At 41.1% G+C, this 18,747-nt stretch overlaps 1 pseudogene; it reads left to right on the top strand.

Annotated features, from left to right (window-relative positions):
• The first annotated feature begins 422 nt into the window (after window positions 1-422).
• On the top strand, window positions 423-3,442 carry LOC119506930 (annotated as a pseudogene).
• Window positions 3,443-18,747: the final 15,305 nt, after the last annotated feature.

Raw genomic sequence — 18,747 nt, 5'->3', positions numbered from 1 at the left:
CTTGGGTAGTTTCCAGTCTTTTGCAATGAATAACCTTGTACATATATCATTTCACATGTTTGCAGGTTTAAGAATTCTCCATTGTGATGGTTTGAAGCTGTGTGTACCCCAGAAAAGATCATGTTCTTAAAGCTAATCCATTCCTATGGGTGTAGACCTGTTGTGGGTGGGTCCTTTCGGTTAGGTTATTTCCACTGAGGCATGCCCCAGGGGGGTCTTCATCCTCTTACTGGAGTCCTTTATAGGAGAATAAAAGACAGAGAGAAGCCATGGAGAAAAGCACCAGAGAAGCTCAGAGAGAAAGCCAGAGAAACTTCAAGAGAAGCTAAGAGAGGCAGAAGCTAAAAGAGAAACATGCAGAAGCTCAGAAGCTGGAAGCAATGAAACTCAGGAGAGAAAGAAGAGACCAGCAGACAGGGCACATGCCTTCCCACGTGACAGAGGGTTCCGGATGCGAGCAGCCTGTCTTCAGAGTCCAGGTATCATCCTGTTGATGCCCTGATTCGGACATTTTCCCAGCCTCACAATTGTGAACTTGTAAGCCAATAAATCCCCATTGTGAAAGCCAACCGATTTTTGGTATATTGCATTTCATCAGCTTTAGCAAACCAAAACATCCATCTTAAAAACATTCCAGAGGGGTGGGCCACGCTTCAGGCCCTCCAGTGTGCCCAGTGGCGCAGATCCTGCCAGATGTGCTATCCCCAGCCGGGGAGTCTCCCAGACACCCCTGAGGAGGGGGCACTGGCCGTGCCGCTCAGGAGCCAAGCCCAAGGACTGCGCTTCTGGGAGCTGGCACCCTGAGAAGACTTCTCAGCTTTCCGAAGAGGACATCTGGCTAAAAACCAAGAGAGTCAGTCGCCTGCCAAGCCAATCTTCCAGAGCCTGCTACCTGCTCTCTTATAAAAAAAGACAAGGAAATTGCGGTGCCTGTTGCAGCCTGTAAAAGTGTTCCTAGAATCACTTCCACCCCACACTCTGTGAACCACGCCTCCTCTTTCCGTTCGTCCTCCCACAATGGCCTCCTCACTGATCACAACAAATCCCTAGATAATGACGTGGCCAGAGAGATCCAATACCTAGACGAGGTGCTGGAGGCCTGTGATTCTGCTGCAGATGTATCCTACAGCGGAACCTCCTCCCCAGAGCCTGGCACAGCCATCCTGGTGGGCAGCCCAAGCCCCCCGCCCACACCCCCATCCAAGCAGAACCCGCAGAGAGAGGGCTGGCAGGCAGGTGCCTCTCTCACGCCATGGCAGAGGGGCAGAGGGTGAAAGGCCTCACTCCCGGCCAGCCCAGGGATATGCTGGGGGACAGCCGGAAAGCCCCCTGGGCCCCAGCCCCTCGACAAGCTCTCGGAGTTCTTCCCACCATGGGGAGCTCCCACTCACCAAGCTCAAGAAGGAGGCCAGGTTTGAGCTGCAGGCCTTCCACGAGGACAAGAAGCCCCCCAAGCTGTTTGATGATGATGCCTGCAAAAGAGAACAATACTGTGTCAGAGAAGTGAGGCCATAAAAGAGATGCTGGAGCTGGAAAAAGAAAGGAGGGAACTCACTGTGAAAAACAATCCTGGCATTGCAGCAAAGTGGTGGAATCCCCCCCAGGAGAAAGCCATCAGGGAGCAGCCAGATGAGAAGCATCTGGAATTGCACAAAAAATACAAGGAGTGCAGAGAGAGAAGGGCATGGCAGGAGCAGCTGCTGTTGCAGCAGCAGTTGCAGCAGCACTTGCAGCAGCTGCAACAGTAGTTGCAGCAGCACTTGCAGCAGTGGCAGCTATCCCCACCACAGCTCTGCAACCTCTCATGAGCATTCAAGCATGGCCAAAAACACAAAGGAGGACATCAACACAGAGCAGATAGATTTCTGTGCTGCTCGCAACCAGTTCCTGCTGATGGAGAACAGTACATGCTGGCTGTTCTCTGTCAAGCCCTTCTGTAGGCCTCTGGGGTCAATCAATTCAGAGAAATCACCAACCATCATGCCATCTGCTTCTGTTTGGAGGAGCACAAGAAGACAGCACCACCTCAACAGCCAAGGGGCAGAAACCTTCCAGTGCCCTGGAGAGCCAGTCCACAGGAGGAGGCCAGGGCAGTGCAGCTCCCCAGGGAAAGGAAGGGCCCTACAGTGAGCCCTCTAAACATGGGGCCTTATCTAAACTGTGGGCAGAGGATGGAGAGTATGAGTGCATGGACAGTTCTCATGGTCAAGGATGAAGACCACGGGATTTTGGATCCATTTTCAAGATCGGCCAATGTCTCTTTGACACCAGAGGAGTTTGACTCTGGTCTGGATGAGTTGTCGGTGAGTTCTCAGGACACCACCATTCTGGTGACCCTGTCCACTGATTTCAGCATGGACAACATCAGTGACAGTGGGGCCTCCAATGAGACAACCAATGACCTCCAGGAAAACTCATTGGCTGATTTCTCTCTGCCCCAGACCCCACAAACTGACAGCCCCTCTGAGGGCAAAGGAGAAGGTGGCTCCAAGTCATTTAGCAATTATGGTTTCTATTCCCCTTCTTCCACACTGGGAGACTCTGTTGGTTGATGACCCCTTGGAATATCAGGCTGGTCTGCTGGTGCAGAATGCCATTCAACAAGTCATAGCCGAACAAGTGGATAAAGCTGCTGTGTCCAAGACCAGCAAGGATGGAGCAGGACAGCATGGACCTCAAGCAATTCTAGAGGAAGCTGCAGCTGGGGCTCCCAGCTCAGTGAAGCCTCAGAGCACGTTTGAGCCCCCTCAGGTGTCTTCTCCTGTTCAACAAAAAAGGGATGTGTTATCAATGATACTGCCTGCTGACAAGAAAGTGCTCAGGGAAAGGGGGCCATTCCAGCCACTGCCTGCAGTGCAAGCTCAGTGGCCCAGTGAACATGGAGGAGCCCAAGCCCAAAGGGGGCTATTTCAGCAAGTATTTGGAGGCTGCTGAGCTGAAAAGCACAGCCTCCATCCTAGCCACTCAAGAATCAACTTGATGGTTGAGCCCTTCAATCTGAGGTCAAGGAAGTAGCAGACTTTGTCCATGACTGAAGAAGAAAGCCAAGCAGCCCAGGAGAGAGAAGAGGAGCTGAAGAGGCAGAGCCATGTATTGCAGAGGACACAGAGCCCCAGGGCCAAGAATGCCCTATCGCTGCCCTCCAGAACAGCATGCTACAAAACCGCCCCAAGGAAAATAGAGAAAGTCAAGCCATTCCCCACAACTGAAGGCCCAAGCTTGCAGCCTGACTTACCCCTGAAAGAGGCTACCGGATCCCAGCAGCCCAAGAATCTGATGCAGACCCCCATGGAAGACTATGAGATGCACAAATCTAAAAGGAGCGAGAGAATGGGTGAAAAGTATCCTTGAGGCCACACTGGTGAACCGAAGAAAGAGTGCTCTGGCCTTGTGCTAGGAGGTGGGGATCTATGCCAACCAGGAGAAAGAGGACAACAAATAGACTTTCTCTTATCCGTGAAGCTTCTTTGGTGCCTGGAATGCCGAGAAAACCTGAAATTAAGAAATCAAAGCATTTTAATGGAGTATTTATTAAAGTGCAAACAAACTTCCACAATCCTTAGGCAGACCAGAAGCTGCAATGTACAATGAAGAAAAATAAATAAATCAAGTGGAAAGGAAATCCACCCATCAAACTCTGACACCCAGGAGGCAAACAAGAAAGGATTTTCTCTCTGTCTGGTTTTGGACCAAACCACAATTGATGAGAAAGGACAAAGAAGTTGCAAGCCCATCAACATGGCTGCTACAGACAGAACTGAGATCAGCCTCAATGAGTGATGAGGGAGAACAGGTGGTGGAGATGGGACCACTTAGAGAGAGTAGGACCCAGGCTAACGCAGTCTACATGGCAATAGGGTATTTTTCTGCACCTGTTTCTCACCCAGCGCCTGAGATATCAGAGGTGTTGGGTTAACTCCATCAACTCCAGCAGCCATAAAATGAATGGTGTTTATCTCCGCATCTGCCCAGAGAAAGCAATGATGATTCCATTTCTCTTAACATTTGATTGTTTTTAATTGGGAGCAATTAATGATTGTAATATATGAAATCCTTATTTTTAAGACAATATTTATTCATGTTGCAAACAATCTATTCTACATTAGGAAGTTGAGAAAGGGGGAGAAAGCCAAACCAAATAGTATATTTTAGCTGTAGGATATTTTCTGCTTGTAATAGTCATTGATCTGCCATTTATGAGAACACATTTTCATAATTATGTTTCTTCATATGAAAACTGTATTTAATGGATTGGGGAATATATATGTATAAAATCTGTACAATTGAACAGCTTGGTTCAAGATGGTAGGGATATTTTTAGAAGGGCAATAATTGAAAAAAAGGCAAATCTGCCTTAGAGAGTTAGATGACAAGAAATACGAAAGTGTTTTAACTATGTATTATATTATAGAGGAGGCCTTAAAGGTACTAGGAAGAATGATGAAAGATTTAGGATCAATCAGAAAGGGAAAATTAAAGAAAGGTCATGAAGGTAGAAAGAGAAGAAGGGAAGGAGAAAGACTAGGGAAATAAGGAAGTAAGAGATATTTTTGCTGAGCAACCAGAGTTTTTCAGGATGATATAGGGAAAAACATAGCCTGGAAATTTAAGTGCAGGCTTAGAATCAGCTACAAATCCTAAAGATGGTGTGTATGTGTCTTTGTGTGTGTACACCTTTGTGTGTTTGTGTATAGTGTGTATGCCCACACGTGAGAATGTATATGTGAGGATTAAAATTCCAGAATGATCGTGGGACATGGGTATATAGTTATTTCCTCCAAAGCTGTTTGCCATTTTCAGGAGTAATGGAGAAGCTCTTTTTTATGAAAAGGAATATAAAGGCACTGAGCTGATGCAGTATTTGTAATATTAAATTGATCGAACATGGTATTTGCATGACATGGTTGCCAAGTTTTGAGCAGTTTTGTAATTTGACATGTAGGAAAGCATCATATTTATTCTCATGCTTTGTATTCATGCATACCAGCTTTAATCTGTCTGTCATTTAAAGCAATATGAAAAGGGTATTCAATAATTGGATGCCCTAAATTTCTGGATGAGAAAAGTGTTCAATTCTGGCCATGAGAGAAAAACTAACCAGCATCCCCCCACCCCTTTGCTTTAAAACTGGTCTTAAAAAGCAATAATGAAGCCAGACCTCACTAAAATTCATTTTTCTTTTCATATTGCTATGTCATGAGTGCTAATATGTTATTCTGACAAGTAGCAGGTCCACAAAATTTGTATCTAGATGCTATACACCTTGTTTTTGCTTCTTTTACTAGAATAGTGTCAACTCGGGGGGAAAGTTTATTCACAGGCAAATGGTGGGCACAAAGTAAAAATGGGTCCTTTAAAACTGCCAAGGGAACCTGTAATTTAGCACATGAGCAGTTTGCCCTATCATTATGTATTTTAGTCTTCTGAATATCTGAAACAGTATTCATCAAATGTGCTAGCCACTGGGGAATCAAAACTAGTAAAAGCCCTGATGGAAAGTATTCATTTTCGAGTAGCCATCCTTGTCCCACACCTGCACTTGGGGTGGCTGGAGAGCAGGGTAGGCTATGGGTTGGACACAAAAATAAAATGTGCTCCATGTTTTCTGGCCTCAGGAATCTGGTAGTGATATTTTTAGAAGGGCAATCTAAAGTGACCAGAGAGATGATGTGGGCTAATAGTTCTCCCATGCCAGTTCGTATATATTATGTCTCCCTGAAAAAGCCATGTTCTTTAATGAAATCCTATAGGGGCAGACCTATTAGTGTTGATTAGGTTGGAATACTTTGATTGTTTCCATGGAGATGTGACTCAATCAACTGTGGGTGAGACCTTTGATTGGATAATTTCCATGGAGGCGTTTCCCCACCCATTCAGGGTAGGTTTTAAATGAATCACTGGAGTCCTATAAAAGTGTCCCCAGACAGAAGGAGGTGCTGCAGCCAAGAGAGACACATTGAAGAGCGCACAGGAGCTGAGAGTGGAGCTGGAACACAATCTGGGATCAGCAGGCGCCAGCCACATGCCTTCCCAGCTAACAGAGGTTTTCCAGATGCCACTGGCCTTTCTCCAGTGGAGGTACCTTATTGTTGATACCTTACCCTGGACACTTTATGGCCTCAAGACTGTAACTTTGTAACCAAATAAAACTCCTTTATAAAAGCAATCCATTTCTGGTGTTTTACGTGACAGCAGCATTAGCAAACCAGAACACCCCCTGACTTACCTTAAGTTTTTTGTTTGGTTTTGAAGGAAACTGTGAACCCACATTAAACCTACGTTGGAGAAGAGAATTTATCAGCAAAGGAAAGCTTAGGAGGCCGCACAATTAATTGAAAAGCTTTCAAGGCAGACAAACTGGCCTTTGAGTACAGTCGATTTACCCAGAATCACTTATCACTTAAGGAATAGCATAGAATTTGAGAGCTGGGGTCCATTGATCCAGCCGACATGTTTCCATGACTCTCTGTCATCACAAAGCTGTTTAACTGTGGCCCCTACATCTCTGACTTTTGCTAGTTCCATTCCCCACCCCCATGCTGCCTTCTGGAAACACCGGGCCCCGGGCTGGGCGCTATGATCCCAAATGAACTCCTGTACCCTTCTGAAGATGGGACAGAGCCTGGAGGAAACACACCCCTGCCTCACCCACTGAGGGAAAGAGGCTTGTGAGAAAACCTGCCTCCAAAGCTCGGGGATGCCTCTGGCCCCACCCCCAAATAGCACACCAGTTTCCTACTACTCTCCACTACAACCAACATTTAGATTCTGTAGAGGTTAAGAGCTGTCCTGAAAGTATTCCTTTCTGCAGTGTTTATAGGTGTTCACTTCCCCCCCGGAGCTGATTAAGTACTGACAAGCCTTGGCTTTCTCATCCAGAAATTAGGGAAACAGGGTCTGTCAGTGGCAGGAGGCTGGGCTGAGTTTTACTTGGAGGACATGATGCAATTTCCCTGTCTCTAACCCCATGCTACCGACCCCAGACAACTGCATGCGAGCAGAATACAGTTCGAGCAGAATACAGTTCAGTGTCCACATATATATCCACACCCGCTTCTCTAAAGTGCAACAAGCAGCACTACATCAGTGTTGACTTGTCTCTGAAGACAAATCATTAAAAATTTTTTTCCAACTAAAGGATGGATTTAATTAAACCACGTATTGAAAAAAATAGCTTAAGTGTTAGAGATGATGACTATATCCAGTTTTAATTACAGGACCAATTTCCTGTATTTTCAGCATTCAGTGAGCTGCCAATTTTGATTTTGTGTTGCTCTTTACCCAAATGACTTTTTTTGTGTTTTTTTTGGTTTGGTTTTTTTTTGTTGTTGTTGTTTGGTTTGGTTTGGAAGAGGAGGAGGGGAAAAAGCAGCTCTACTGTGTGTTCCGGTTTGCTGATGCTGCCGGAATGCAAAACACCAGAAATGAATTGGCTTTTATAAAGGGGGTTTATTTGGTTACAGAGTTACAGTCTTAAGGCCATAAAGTGTCCAAGGTAATGCGTCGACAATCAGGTACCTTCACTGGAGGATGGCCAGTGGTGTCTGGTAAACCTCTGTTAGCTGGGAAGGGACGGGGCTAGTGTCTGCTTGCTCCCGGGTTGCATTTAAAAATGGTGTTCTCCAAAATGTCTGTCTCAGCTACAGCTGCGAGCTCCTTATGTCTGAGCTTAAATAAGGCCCTTGCTGAATGGGTGTGGCCACACCTCCATGGAAGTACTGAACCAAGAGTTTCCAACCTAATTCCACACTAATATGCCTGCCCCCACAAGATTGCATTAAAGAATACGGCTTTTTCTGGGAGACGTAATATATACAAACCAGCACAAACTGTGTTTGAAAATTATCCTCTGTTTCTGACTTTCCTATAAATGTTAACCACCATAAATATGTTATTATCATGCTTTGGTTTTATAGTGATTGTGAGGCATTCAATGCAAGTACACAATTATTTTCTCATTAAAAAAAACATTCCAGTTAATTGAATTTTCCCTCACCTTACTAACTAAAGTAACCAACCTTGTAAGCTAACTATTTAAAGTGTAAAACTCATTGGTGCTTAGTGCATACACATTATTGTGCATCCACCACCTCTCTGTTTCAAAACAATTTCATCACTCCAGAAGAATACCTCTGTCTGTTAAGGATTCACTCCCCATTCCCCACTCACTACAGCGCCTGTCAAACACTAATCCACTTTCTGTCTGTATGGATTTGCCTATTCTGGATACTGCATATAAGAGGAATCAATCATACAATGTGTGACCTTTTGTGTCTGGCTATGTTCACTTACTATAATGTTTTTGAGGCTTATCCAAATTGTAGTATGTATAAATACTTCATTCCTTTTTATGGCTAAATTTTATTCCATTTTGTGTGTGTGTGTGTGTGTGTGTGTGTGTGTGTGTGTGTGTCTGTGTGTGTGTACCACAATTTGTTTATCCGTTCATCCATTGCTTGCTTATTATGAATAAAGCTTCTAAACATTCATGCACAAGTTTCTGTGCGGGTATATATTTTCACTTCTCTTGGGTATGTATCTAGGAATGGAATGCTGGCTCATATGGTAATTCTATGTTTGCCTTTTTGAAGAACTGCCAAACCACTTTCCAAAGTGGCTGCACCATTTTACAATTCCCACCAGCAATGCACAAGGGCTTCTGATTTCTCCACTTCCTTGTCAACACTTGTTATTTTCCACTTATTTTATTATAGCCATCCTAGTGGGTATGAAGTAGTATCTCATTGTGGCTTTGATTTGCATTTCCTTAAGGACCAATGATGTCGAACATATTGTCATGTGTTTATTGGCCAATTATATACCTTCTTGGGAAGAAAGATCTATTCAAGTCCTTCATCATTTGTTTTTAAACTGGGTTGTCTTTTTGTTGCCAAGTTATAAAAAGTTTTTTATATATTCTGGATATTAAACCCCTATCAGATAATTGATTTGCAAGTATTTTCTCCATTCTATAGGCTGTCTTTTAACATCCTTGACAATCTCCTTAGAGGTGCAAAGGTTTTTAAATTTTTATGAAGTCTAATTTCTCTGGTTTTCTCTTATTGCTCTTGCTTTTGGTGTCAGATTTAAGAATCTATTGCTGGAGGTGGGGCAAGATGGCAGACTGGTGAGCTGTAAGTTTTAGTTACTCCTCCAGGAAAGTAGGTAAAAAGCCAGGAACTGCGTGGACTGGACACCACAGAGCAATCTGTCTTTGGGCATACTTCATACAACACTCATGAAAACGTGGAACTGCTGAGATCAGCGAAATCTGTAAGTTTTTGCGGCCAGGGGACCCGCGCCCCTCCCTGCCAGGCTCAGTCCCGGGGGAGGAGGGGCTGTCAGCTCCGGGAAGGAGAAGGGAGAACTGCAGTGGCTGCTCTTATCGGAAACTCATTCTACTGATTCAAACTCCAACCATAGATAGACTGAGACCAGACACCAGAGACTCTGAGAGCAGCCAGCCCAGCAGAGAGGAGACAGGCATAGAAAAAAAACAACACGAAAAACTCCAAAATAAAAGCAGAGGATTTTTGGAGTTCTGGTGAACACAGAAAGGGGAAGGGCGGAGCTCAGGCCTTGAGGCACATATGCAAATCCCGAAGCAAAGCTGATCTCTCTGCCCTGTGGACCTTTCCTTAATGGCCCTGGTTGCTTTGTCTATTAGCATTTCAATAACCCATTAGATCTCCGAGGAGGGCCATTTTTTTTTTTTTTTAAATCCTTTTTTCTTTTTCTAAAACAATTACTCTAAGAAGCCCAATACAGAAAGCTTCAAAGAATTGCAATTTGGGCACGTCAAGTCAAGAGCAGAACTAAGAGAGCTCTGAGACAAAAGGCAATAATCCAGTGGCTGAGAAAATTCACTAAACAACACAACTTCCCAAGAAAAGGGGGGTGTCCGCTCACAGCCACCATCCTGGTGGACAGGAAACACTCCTGCCCATCGCCAGCCCCATAGCCCAGAGCTGCCCCAGACAACCCAGTGTGACGGAAGTGCTTCAAATAACAGGCACACACCACAAAACTGGGCGTGGACATTAGCCTTCCCTGCAACTTCAGCTGAATGTCCCAGAGCTGGGAAGGTGGAGCAGTGTGAATTAACAAAGCCCCATTCAGCCATCATTTGAGCAGACTGGGAGCCTCCCTACACAGCCCAGCAGCCCAGAACTGCCCTGGGGGGACGGCACTCACCTGTGACATAGCACAGTCATCCCTCAACAGAGGACCCGGGGTGCACAGCCTGGAAGAGGGGCCCACTTGCAAGTCTCAGGAGCCATACACCAATACCAAAGACTTGTGGGTCAGTGGCAGAGACAAACTGTGGCAGGACTGAACTGAAGGATTAGACTATTGCAGCAGCTTTAAAACTCAAGGATCATCAGGGAGATTTGATTGTTAGGGCCACCCCCCCTCCCCGACTGCCCAGAAACACACCCCACATACAGGGCAGGCAACACCAACTACACACGCAAGCTTGGTACACCAATTGGGCCCCACAAGACTCACTCCCCCACTCACCAAAAAGGCTAAGCAGGGGAGAACTGGCTTGTGGAGAACAGGTGGCTCGTGGACGCCACCTGCTGGTTAGTTAGAGAAAGTGTACTCCACGAAGCTGTAGATCTGATAAATTAGAGATAAGGACTTCAATAGGTCTACAAACCCTAAAAGAACCCTATCAAGTTCAGCAAATGCCACGAGGCCAAAAACAACAGAAAATTATAAAGCATATGAAAAAACCAGACGATATGGATAACCCAAGCCCAAGCACCCAAATCAAAAGACCAGAAGAGACACAGCACCTAGAGCAGCTACTCAAAGAACTAAAGATGAACAATGAGACCATAGTACGGGATATGAAGGAAATCAAGAAGACCCTAGAAGAGCATAAAGAAGACATTGCAAGACTAAATAAAAAAATGGATGATCTTATGGAAATTAAAGAAACTGTTGACCAAATTAAAAAGATTCTGGACACTCATAGTATAAGACTAGAGGAAGTTGAACAACAAATCAGTGACCTGGAAGATGACAGAATGGAAAATGAAAGCATAAAAGAAAGAATGGGGAAAAAAATTGAAAAACTCGAAATGGACCTCAGGGATATGATAGATAATATGAAGCGTCCGAATATAAGACTCATTGGTGTCCCAGAAGGGGAAGAAAAGGGTAAAGGTCTAGGAAGAGTATTCAAAGAAATTGTTGGGGAAAACTTCCCAAATCTTCTAAACAACATAAATACACAAATCATAAATGCTCAGCGAACTCCAAATAGAATAAATCCAAAAAAACCCACTCCGAGACATATACTGATCACACTGTCAAACATAGAAGAGAAGGAGCAAGTTCTGAAAGCAGCAAGAGAAAAGCAATTCACCACATACAAAGGAAACAGCATAAGACTAAGTAGTGACTACTCAGCAGCCACCATGGAGGCAAGAAGGCAGTGGCACGATATATTTAAAATTCTGAGTGAGAGGAATTTCCAGCCAAGAATACTTTATCCAGCAAAGCTCTCCTTCAAATTTGAGGGAGAGCTTAAATTTTTCACAGACAAACAAATGCTGAGAGAATTTGCTAACAAGAGACCTGCCCTACTGGAGATACTAAAGGGAGCCCTACAGACAGAGAAACAAAGACAGGACAGAGAGACTTGGAGAAAGGTTCAGTACTAAAGAGATTCGGTTTGGGTACAATAAAGGATATTAATAGAGAGAGGGAAAAATATGGCAAACATAAACCAAAGGATAAGATGGCCGATTCAAGAAATGCCTTCACGGTTTTAACGTTGAATGTAAATGGATTAAACTCCCCAATTAAAAGATATAGATTCGCAGAATGGATCAAAAAAAATGAAGCATCAATATGTTGCATACAAGAGACTCATCTTAGACACAGGGACACAAAGAAACTGAAAGTGAAAGGATGGAAAAAAATATTTCATGCAAGCTACAGCCAAAAGAAAGCAGGTGTAGCAATATTAATCTCAGATAAAATAGACTTCAAATGCAGGGATGTTTTGAGAGACAAAGAAGGCCACTACATACTAATAAAAGGGGCAATTCAGCAAGAAGAAATAACAATTGTAAATGTCTATGCACCCAATCAAGGTGCCACAAAATACATGAGAGAAACACTGGCAAAACTAAAGGAAGCAATTGATGTTTCCACAATAATTGTGGGAGACTTCAACACATCACTCTCTCCTATAGATAGATCACCCAGACAGAAGACCAATAAGGAAATTGAAAACCTAAACAATCTGATAAATGAATTAGATTTAACAGATATATACAGGACATTACATCCCAAATCACCAGGATACACATACTTTTCTAGTGCTCACGGAACTTTCTCCAGAATAGATCATATGCTGGGACATAAAACAAGCCTCAATAAATTTAAAAAGATTGAAATTATTCAAAGCACATTCTCTGACCACAATGGAATACAATTAGAAGTCAATAACCATCAGAGACTTAGAAAATTCACAAATACCTGGAGGTTAAACAACACACTCCTAAACAATCAGTGGGTTAAAGAAGAAATAGCAAGAGAAATTGCTAAATATATAGAGACGAATGAAAATGAGAACACAACATACCAAAACCTATGGGATGCAGCAAAAGCAGTGCTAAGGGGGAAATTTATAGCACTAAACGCATATATTAAAAAGGAAGAAAGAGCCAAAATCAAAGAACTAATGGATCAACTGAAGAAGCTAGAAAATGAACAGCAAACCAATCCTAAACCAAGTAGAAGAAAAGAAATAACAAGGATTAAAGCAGAAATAAATGACATAGAGAACAAAAAAACAATAGAGAGGATAAATATCACCAAAAGTTGGTTCTTTGAGAAGATCAACAAGATTGACAAGCCCCTAGCTAGACTGACAAAATCAAAAAGAGAGAAGACCCATATAAACAAAATAATGAATGAAAAAGGAGACATAACTGCAGATCCTGAAGAAATTAAAAAAATTATAAGAGGATATGAACAACTGTATGGCAACAAACTGGATAATGTAGAAGAAATGGACAATTTCCTGGAAACATATGAACAACCTAGACTGAAGAGAGAAGAAATAGAAGACCTCAACCAACCCATCACAAGCAAAGAAAAAAAAAAAAATAATAATCTATTGCTGAATCCAAGGTCATTGTGCCAGTTTGGATGTATTATGTCCCCCAAAACGCCATTATCTTTGATGCAATTTTGTGGGGGCAGACATATTAATGTTGACTAGATTGGAATTCTTTGAGTGTTTCCATGGAGATGTGACTCAATCAACTCTGAGTGAAACATTTGATTGGATAATTTCCATGGAGGTGTTACCCCACCCATTCAGGGTGGGTGTTAATTGGATCACTAGAGTCATATAAAGGAGTTCACAGACAGAAGGATCTCAGAGCAACTGAGAGTGGCATTTTGAAGAGGAACTGCAACCTAGAGAGGAACATCCTGGGAGAAAGCCATTTTGAAACCAGAATTCTGGAGCAGACGCCAGCCACGTGCCTTCCCAGCTAACAGAGGTTTTCCAGACACCATTGGCCATCCTCCAGTGAAGGTACCCGATTGTTGGGGGACATAATACATCCAAACTGGCACAAGGACCTTGGACACTTTATGGCCTTAAGACTGCAACCTGGTAACCAAATAACCCCCCTTTTATAAAAGCCAATTCATCTCTGGTGTTTTGCAAACAGCAGCATTAGCAAACCAGAACAGTCATGAAGATTTTCTCCTATATTTTCTTCAAATATTTTAGTTCTTATATTTAGATCAGTGATCAATTTTGAGTTAATTTCTGTATATGGAATGAGATGGGGATCCTACCCTTTTCCCTCTGTTTGTATGTGGTTTTTCGGTTGTCTCGGCATCATTTATTGAAGAGACTATTCTTTCCCCCACTGAATGGACTTGGCACCCTTGTCAAAATCAGTTAGCCACAGACGTGTGGGTTTATTTCTGGACCCTGAATTCTAATCCATTGCTCTACATGTCTATCCTTATGCCAGTACCACACTGTTTTGATTACTATAGCTTTGCAGTAAATTTTTAAATCAGGAAGTGTGAGTCCTCCAACTTAGTTACTCTTTTTCAATATCATTTTGGCTATTAAGAGCCCCTTGCATTTTCATATGAATTTGAAGATCAGCTTTTCCATTTCTTCAAAAAATTAATTGGAATTTTGATAGGGATTGCATTGAATCTGTAGATGACTTTACAGATCATTGGCATTTTAACAATAATAAATCTTCCAATCAACGAACACAGCATGTCTTTCCTTTTATTTAAATCTTTCATTTATTTCAGCAATGTTTTATAGTTTTCAGTGTCAAGTCTTTCATCTCTTTGGTTAAATTAGTTTTCTTAATTTACTTCTTGGATTGTTCATTGCTGGTGTATAGAAAAACAACTGATGTTTTATGTTGATATTGTGCCCAGTGACTTTGCTGAAGTTGTTTATTAGCTCTAGTAGTTATTCTGCAGATTCTTTGCAATTTTCTATATATAGCACAATGTCATCTGCAAATGGAGATAGTTTTACACCTTCTTTTCTGATTTGGATGCTTTTTAATTTTCTTGCCTGATTGCTCTGGCTAGGATTTCAGTACACTGTTGAATAAAAGTGGTGAAAACAGGCATCCTTGCCTTCTTCCTAACTGTAAGGAAAACTTTTGGTGTTTCCCCACTGTTCCGGTTCGCTAATGCTGTCGTTATGCAAAATTCCCAAAGCATCAGCAAAAATCTGCTTTCAGCGGCCGTCTCCAAAATGTCTCTATCAGCTGCTCTGAGCTCCTTCTGTTTGTCAACTCTTTTATAGGACTCCAGTGATTAAATCAAGACCCACCCTGAATGGGCAGGGTCCATATCTCCATGGAAATAATTGACTCAAATGTTTCACCCACAGTTGATTGAGTCACATCTCCATGGAAACACTCAATCAAAGGATTCCAACCCAATCAACACTAATACAGCTGCCCCCACAACACTGCATCAAAGAATGTGGCATTTTGGGGGACATAGTACATCCAAACTGGTACAACCAATGAGTACGATGTTAGCTGTTAGAAGAACGCTTTGAATACACCAACAATATGAAGGACTCTCACAGACATTAAGTTGAGTAAAAGAAGCCAAACACAAAAGAATACATGTGGTGTGATCCTATTTATAAGAAGTTCAAGAACAGACAAAACTAACTGATGGTGAAAGAGCTTAGAATAGTGGTTACCTCTGGTCAGGGCGGGGGTGGGTGCGGTGCCTGGGAAGGGACACAGGGAACCTTCTGAGAAGCTACAAATTTGGTATCTCTTGAGGTGGGTGATGGTTATAGGGGTTATGCTTATAGAAACCTATCGAGTTGTACACTTAAGATTAGCACATACTTTACTGCATGTATTCATTTCCCATGCTGCTCCAACAAAACAACACAGATTATTATCTTACAGTCAGAAGTGTAAACTGGGGTGGTAGGACTGCATTCTCTGGAGGTTCTAGGGGAAACTATTCCCTTGCCTTTTTTAGCTTCTAGAACCTGCCGGCATTCTTTGTCCACATCCTTCCAACCTCTGCTTCCTTCTCTGACTCCAACCTTCCTGCTCCTTTTTTAAAATATATTTTTTATTTTTTTTTATTTTCAACCTTTATTCATCTCTTTAATAAGCATGTAAGGATGTAAATTTTCCTTGAGGAAACACTTTCATTGTGTACTTTCAGTTTTGGTGCATGGTGTTTTCATTGTCAGTTAGTACTAAGTATTTTTTTAAAATTAAATTAAGTTTTACTGAGATATATTCACATACCATACAATCATCCACAGTGTACAATCAACTGTTCACAGTACCATCATATAGTTGTGCCTTCATCACCACAATCTATTTTTAAACATTTTCCTTACACCAGAAAGAATAAGCATAAGAACAAAAAATAAAAGTAAAAAAGAACTCCCAAATCATCCCCCATCCCACTCTATTTTTCATTCAGTCTTTGTCCCGATTCTTCTACTCACCCATCCATATACTGGATAAAGGGAGTGCGATCTATAAGGTTTTCACAATCACACTGTTACCCCTTGTAAGCTACACTGTTATACAATCGTCTTCAAGAGTCAATGCTACTGGGTTGGAGTTTGACAGTTTCAGGTATTTACTTCTAGCTATTCCAATGTACAGTGGCCCCACCTGGGTAATCCAGGATAATTACTCCATCTCAAGAGCTTTATCTTAATAACATCTATAAAGTATCTTTTATCATATAAGGTAACATATGCAGAAATGTCGAGGAATAGGACATGGACATCTTTGGGAGACCATAATTCTGCCTACCATGTATGAATAATGGCATGTTATATCTCAATTTTAAAAAAAGTAAAAGTAAAAATAAGAATATGGTGATAGATCGTCTATGTTTTGTTGTTTGTTTTTTTTTAACAAATCGTGCAAGGACAATGATAAAGAATTTGAATTTGAATACCTTTTCCAAACACAGAAATAAGAAGACATTGTTCATTATTTTATACTACTGTGGAATTTTTTGTTCAATAAAACCAACATATGGAAATTAAAATATTATGATTATGTGACATATCTTTTCAATATATTTGAAAATTAAATGAGCTCTTTTCTAAACAGCAAGAAAATGAGAATGAGCTTGTTAAAGTGAAGTACATTATCATGGGGTTTATTAGCAAATTTACATTATTTTAAAATAACTTTTTTCTTCAAGATTTTTCCTTTTCTTTCCTTGCAACAAATAGATAGGAACAAGCTTGAAGACACTGATTTGAAAATGTATTGCTGTCATTCAGATACTATTTTAAAAGATATGATAATTAGACTTAAAGATTTTATGAACTTATACTAAATTAGGTGAATAATACATTTGAAATGAATGTGGACCATGTTAGAACTTTGCAGGAATTTTATAACAAAACAGGAAGTTGACAAAACAAAAAGATTTTGAGGCCAAAGAACAATTTAATCAGTTTAATTACAAAGGGTTTTAGATCCAGCTATAATGTTCTTTCTTGGGAAAGAAGCTAAATTACTTACAGTATTTTTATCTAAATAATTAGTTGAAAGGGTGCAGCAGTGTAGTGACTGCAAAAGTAATATCTCTAAACATGTAACGGGAGATTGGAGACTTATATTAATAGATTAACAGCCAATATTATAAAATTAGTTGACATACATACATGCAGGGATTTTACTAAATTTCATTAGCAAGGGCTCTTTTTAAAAATATTATTGTATTATTGCCTTCCTGTACATATTTTTGATTTTTAGTGTTAAGAACATTATTTATTGAAGCTATTTATTCATTTGTGGGTTATTATTTGATCTTGTTCACTCTTAATCTAACGCTATGCCAAAAAAGCCTCTTTTTTAACTTTTTTAAAAAATTATATATATATAAACCATAAAATTTGCCATTTTAACCCTTTTTAAGCATTCAACTAGGAGCATTAATTACATTTACAATGCTGTGCTGCCATTACCACCATCCTTTACCAAAGCTTCTTTATCATCTCAGACAGAAACTATATCCATTAAGCCACAACTCTCCATTTCCCCTTCCCCACCCCCATTCCTGGTAATCTCTAATCTACTTCCTGTCACTATGCATTTTCTTATTTTGGATATTTCGTGTAAGTGGAATCATACAATATTTTTCCTTTTGTTTCTGGCTTATTTCTCTCAACATGATGTCTTCAAGGTTTATCCATGTTGTCGCAAGTATCAAAACTTCATTCCTTTTTATGGCTGAATAACCATACAACTTCTTTACAGTCTTTTATATTAGCTTCTGTTCCAAATTCATACCCTATTCTCTGACAGTTATGAAAGGATATGATCTCCAAGATATTTTTAAGTACTAAGGACCAAACATATGCCTTGAAAAGAGGTGGGATTTTAACGAAGGATATATATTTTCTATTCTTTATCATTTTTCTTTCTCATGTCATGATATACAGAATTGCAATTTTATAATTTAGAAACAAGCCCCAGAACATTTGCAAGAATAGCATATCATTCATTATCTCTACTTTATCAGTTTGTATCCATCTTGGCATCTTATTCCTATTTTAATTAAGGTTATTTTCCTCCTTCTCTTATATAAGTAAGTCAGGTCTGTTTTAACTTATCCCAACACTGATTTTATTTTATGTCGGAAATAAAGTGGTACCTATAAGGGAATAAACGCTCTCTCGGTTCTGGAGGAGAAAAGAATTTATTTACGATCTTGCAAGATGGGGCGTCCAGCCAAACACGCGGAAGGCTGGCGCCCCAGAGGAAGAGAATGGCGATGTTTAAATCTCCTACTCCTAATTCGCAAGTCCCTCCCCTGTTTCCCCATTGACTGGGTACTACAGAGGTTACAGCCTATCCGAGAACACTAACTAATTCATCTTTTGAGATTTTAATTTGTACAGCCAATCCCAGAGAGCCAACTAGCTCATTATTGAGATTTTGAACTGATTAGCCAATGCCCCTCCAAATTTTTATTTTTTTGCTGTGAGTTCCCACCTCTGATACTACCTCATGTCTCTTTACATCAGGCAGATTCTCTCTTCTCTTTGTCTGGGGCTTGTTTAAACTGGTTTTGCCTCCATTTCCCTTATTCCATGCTGTCTCTATGTGAAAACGAAACTTATTCCTTTCTTACAGATTCCCTCCTCTTTTTTTTTAAACACTTTTAGTTTTCACATTTTAGATTCTCAAATTTGCTAAGGGCTTTTTT

The sequence above is a fragment of the Choloepus didactylus genome, chromosome 12 (assembly GCF_015220235.1).
Source record: "Choloepus didactylus isolate mChoDid1 chromosome 12, mChoDid1.pri, whole genome shotgun sequence".
NCBI lineage: Eukaryota > Metazoa > Chordata > Mammalia > Pilosa > Megalonychidae > Choloepus > Choloepus didactylus.
The sequence above is the reverse complement of the archived record's forward strand: the minus strand, read 5'-3'. Positions and strand labels throughout refer to the sequence as shown.